Source organism: Lampetra fluviatilis, unplaced genomic scaffold, assembly GCF_964198595.1.
Source record: "Lampetra fluviatilis unplaced genomic scaffold, kcLamFluv1.1 SCAFFOLD_399, whole genome shotgun sequence".
Lineage (NCBI taxonomy): Eukaryota > Metazoa > Chordata > Hyperoartia > Petromyzontiformes > Petromyzontidae > Lampetra > Lampetra fluviatilis.
The window spans coordinates 76,310-82,309 of NW_027620754.1; the positions used below are offsets into that span (position 1 = coordinate 76,310).

Genomic DNA, 6,000 nt, shown 5'->3' on the forward strand with positions numbered 1-6,000 from the left:
ACTCACTCACTCACCCACTCACTCACTCACCCACTCACTCATCCACACACACACTCACTCACCCACTCACTCACTCACCCACTCACTCACCCACTCACTCACTCACTCATCCACTCACTCATCCACTCACTCACTCACCCACTCACTCATCCACCCACTCACTCACCCACACACCAAGTCACTCACTCACCCACTCACTCATCCACCCACTCACTCACTCACTCACTCACTCACCCACACACTCACTCACCCACTCACTCATCCACCCACTCACTCACTCATCCACTCACTCACCCACTCACTCATCCACTCACTCACTCACCCACTCACTCATCCACCCACTCACTCACCCACACACCAAGTCACTCACTCACCCACTCACTCATCCACCCACTCACTCACTCACTCACTCACCCACACACTCACTCACCCACTCACTCATCCACCCACTCACTCACTCATCCACTCACTCACCCACTCACTCACCCACTCACTCATCCACCCACTCATCCACACACTCACTCACCCACTCACTCATCCACCCACTCACTCACTCATCCACTCACTCACCCACTCACTCATCCACTCACTCACTCACCCACTCACTCATCCACCCACTCATCCACTCACTCACTCACCCACTCACTCATCCACCCACTCATCCACACACTCACTCACCCACTCACTCATCCACTCACTCACTCACCCACTCACTCATCCACCCACTCATCCACACACTCACTCACCCACTCACTCATCCACTCACTCATCCACCCACTCACCCACTCACTCATCCACTCACTCACTCACCCACTCACTCATCCACCCACTCATCCACTCACTCACTCACCCACTCACTCATCCACCCACTCATCCACACACTCACTCACCCACTCACTCATCCACTCACTCACTCACCCACTCACTCATCCACCCACTCATCCACACACTCACTCACCCACTCACTCATCCACTCACTCATCCACCCACTCATCCACACACTCACTCACCCACTCACTCACTCACCCACACACCAAGTCACTCATTCACTCACTCACCGAGTTACTCACTCATCCACTCACTCATCCACTCACTCACCCACTCACTCACCCACACACCAAGTCACTCATTCACTCACTCACCGAGTTACTCACTCATCCACCCACTCACTCGCTCACCCACTCAACCACTCACCCACTCACCCACTCACTCGCTCACCCATTCATTAACTGAAACTTTCATTCACTCACCCATTCAGTCAATGACCCACTCATCCACCCACCTTTCATCCACTCTCACTCACTCACTCACCCACTCAACCGCTCCCCCACTCAACCGCTCACCCACTCAACCACTCACCCACTCAACCACTCACCCACTCAGCCACTCACTCAGCCACTCACTCACTCACCCACACACCAAGTCACTCATTCACTCACTCACCGAGTTACTCACTCATCCACCCACTCACTCGCTCACCCATTCATTAACTGAAACTTTCATTCACTCACCCATTCAGTCAATGACCCACTCATCCACCCACCTTTCATCCACTCTCACTCACTCACTCACCCACTCAACCGCTCCCCCACTCAACCGCTCACCCACTCAACCACTCACCCACTCAACCACTCACCCACTCAGCCACTCACTCAGCCACTCACTCAACCACTCACTTAACCACTCACTCAACCATTCACTCACTCAACCACTCACTCATTCAACCACTCACTCATTCACTCAACCTCTCTCACACTCAACCACTCACTCACCCACTCAACCGCTCACCCACTCAACCGCTCACCCACTCAACCACTCACCCACTCACCCACTCACTCGCTCACCCATTCGTTAACTGAAACTTTCATTCACTCACCCATTCAGTCAATGACCCACTCATCCACCCACCTTTCATCCACTCTCACTCACTCACTCACCCACTCATTAACTCACTCACACATTCATTGAGCCGCTCGCCCAATCGTTCACTGAACATTTAATTCACTGAACATTTAATTCACTCACCTACTCACTCATTAACTCACCCACTCATCCTTCCATTCACTCACCCACTCATTGATTCACTCACCCACCCATTGACTCATTAATTCACTCGCCCACCCACCCAGTCACTCAGTCGCTCACTCACCCAGTCACTCACTCATTCACTCACTCACTCACCCACTCACTCAGTCACTCACTCACCCACTCACTCACACTCGTCCACTCATCTTTTCACTCATTCACCCACTCACTCATCCACTCACTCACTCACTCACACACCAAGTCACTCACCCACCCACTCACTCACCCACTCACTCACCCACACACCAAGTGACTCACTCATCCACCCACTCACTCACTCACTCATCCACTCACTCACCCACTCACTCATCCACTCACTCACTCACTCACCCACACACCAAGTCACTCATTCACTCACTCACCGAGTTACTCACTCACCCACTCACTCACCCACTCACTCACCCACACACCAAGTGACTCACTCATCCACCCACTCACTCACTCACCCACTCACTCACCCACACACCAAGTGACTCACTCATCCACCCACTCACTCACTCATCCACTCACTCACTCACCCACACACCAAGTCACTCATTCACTCACTCACCGAGTTACTCACTCATCCACCCACCTTTCATCCACTCTCACTCACTCACTCACCCACTCAACCGCTCCCCCACTCAACCGCTCACCCACTCAACCACTCACCCACTCAACCACTCACCCACTCAGCCACTCACTCAGCCACTCACTCAACCACTCACTTAACCACTCACTCAACCATTCACTCACTCAACCACTCACTCATTCAACCACTCACTCATTCACTCAACCTCTCTCACACTCAACCACTCACTCACCCACTCAACCGCTCACCCACTCAACCGCTCACCCACTCAACCACTCACCCACTCACCCACTCACTCGCTCACCCATTCGTTAACTGAAACTTTCATTCACTCACCCATTCAGTCAATGACCCACTCATCCACCCACCTTTCATCCACTCTCACTCACTCACTCACCCACTCATTAACTCACTCACACATTCATTGAGCCGCTCGCCCAATCGTTCACTGAACATTTAATTCACTGAACATTTAATTCACTCACCTACTCACTCATTAACTCACCCACTCATCCTTCCATTCACTCACCCACTCATTGATTCACTCACCCACTCATTGACTCATTAATTCACTCGCCCACCCACCCAGTCACTCAGTCACTCACTCAGTCACTCAGTCACTCACTCATTCACTCACCCACTCACTCACACTCGTCCACTCATCCTTTCATTCACTCACCCACTCATTGACTCATTAATTCACTCGCCCACCCACCCAGTCACTCAGTCGCTCACCCAGTCACTCACTCATTCACTCACCCACTCACTCACACTCGTCCACTCATCCTTCCATTCACTCACCCACTCATTGACTCATTAATTCACTCACCCACTCATTCAGTCACTCACCCACTCATTCACTTGCTCACTCACTCACTCAGTCACTCACTCACCCACTCACTCACACTCGTCCACTCATCTTTTCACTCATTCACCCACTCACTCACACACCAAGTCACTCACCCACCCACTCACTCACCCACTCACTCACCCACACACCAAGTGACTCACTCATCCACCCACTCACTCACTCATCCACTCACTCACCCACTCACTCATCCACCCACTCACTCACTCATCCACTCACTCACTCACTCACTCACTCACCCACTCACTCATCCACCCACTCACTCACTCATCCACTCACTCACCCACTCACTCATCCACCCACTCACTCACTCATCCACTCACTCACCCACTCACTCATCCACTCACTCACTCACTCACCCACTCACTCATCCACTCACTCACCCACTCACTCATCCACCCACTCACTCACTCATCCACTCACTCACCCACTCACTCATCCACTCACTCACTCACTCACCCACTCACTCATCCACTCACTCACCCACTCACTCATCCACTCACTCACTCACTCACCCACTCACTCATCCACCCACTCACTCACTCATCCACTCACTCACCCACTCACTCATTCGCTCACTCACCCACTCACTCATCCACTCACTCACTCACTCACCCACACACCAAGTCACTCATTCACTCACTCACCGAGTTACTCACTCATCCACCCACTCACCCACTCACTCACTCACCCACACACCAAGTCACTCATTCACTCACTCACCGAGTTACTCACTCATCCACCCACTCACTCGCTCACCCATTCATTAACTGAAACTTTCATTCACTCACCCATTCAGTCAATGACCCACTCATCCACCCACCTTTCATCCACTCTCACTCACTCACTCACCCACTCAACCGCTCCCCCACTCAACCGCTCACCCACTCAACCACTCACCCACTCAACCACTCACCCACTCAGCCACTCACTCAGCCACTCACTCAACCACTCACTTAACCACTCACTCAACCATTCACTCACTCAACCACTCACTCATTCAACCACTCACTCATTCACTCAACCTCTCTCACACTCAACCACTCACTCACCCACTCAACCGCTCACCCACTCAACCGCTCACCCACTCAACCACTCACCCACTCACCCACTCACTCGCTCACCCATTCGTTAACTGAAACTTTCATTCACTCACCCATTCAGTCAATGACCCACTCATCCACCCACCTTTCATCCACTCTCACTCACTCACTCACCCACTCAACCGCTCCCCCACTCAACCGCTCACCCACTCAACCACTCACCCACTCAACCACTCACCCACTCAGCCACTCACTCAGCCACTCACTCAACCACTCACTTAACCACTCACTCAACCATTCACTCACTCAACCACTCACTCATTCAACCACTCACTCATTCACTCAACCTCTCTCACACTCAACCACTCACTCACCCACTCAACCGCTCACCCACTCAACCGCTCACCCACTCACTCGCTCACCCATTCGTTAACTGAAACTTTCATTCACTCACCCATTCAGTCAATGACCCACTCATCCACCCACCTTTCATCCACTCTCACTCACTCACTCACCCACTCATTAACTCACTCACACATTCATTGAGCCGCTCGCCCAATCGTTCACTGAACATTTAATTCACTCACCTACTCACTCATTAACTCACCCACTCATCCTTCCATTCACTCACCCACTCATTGATTCACTCACCCACCCATTGACTCATTAATTCACTCGCCTACCCACCCAGTCACTCAGTCACTCACTCAGTCACTCAGTCACTCACTCATTCACTCACCCACTCACTCACACTCGTCCACTCATCCTTTCATTCACTCACCCACTCATTGACTCATTAATTCACTCACCCACTCATTCACTCAACCATTCACCGTCTCATCCACTCACTCACCTCTGGGTTCACTGCTGTGCCAGGCTAGGTGCAGGAGGAGGAGGTCACGTGACAGACCCAGCAGGTGCCATGGGTTGACTGCTGTGCCAGGCTAGGTGCAGGAGGAGGAGGTCACGTGACAGACCCAGCAGGTGCCATGGGTTGACTGCTGTGCCAGGCTAGGTGCAGGAGCAGGTCACGTGACAGACCCTGCAGGTACCATGGGTTGGCTGACTAAGATGACCGGTAGATGCACCACCAGCTGTGCCCCCCCTCCTGTGCCAACTCGCTGCGTTTTATCCACCCGGCGCTCCGCTCGTTGTTGTGAGCGTCGTTCCTCTGCCCTCCGCTGTTGCGAGGTGCACCTAGCCTGGCACTAGCCCGGTAGCGTCCTTCACGAGCCTCAACACCAAGCACTCTTCAAAAAAGTTAACCACTCACTCAACCACTTAACCACTCAACCACTCACTCACTCAGCCACTCACTCAACCACTCACTCAATCAATCACTCACTCACTCAGCCACCCACTCACTCAATCAGCCACTCACTCACTCAGTCACTCACTTAACCACTCACTCAATCACTCACTCACTCAGCCAC

The 6,000-nt window shown here is 52.5% G+C and overlaps 1 long non-coding RNA gene across 1 annotated transcript in view; it reads right to left on the reverse strand.

Annotated features, from left to right (window-relative positions):
- Positions 1–5,757, reverse strand: part of LOC144954352 (uncharacterized) — a 66,358-nt gene extending 60,601 nt beyond the window's left edge. Inside the window, exon 1 of the long non-coding RNA XR_013641154.1 lies at positions 5,421–5,757. This is a non-coding gene — a long non-coding RNA (uncharacterized LOC144954352). The remainder of the gene's footprint in view (positions 1–5,420) is intronic.
- Between the last annotated feature and the right edge of the window lie 243 nt (positions 5,758–6,000).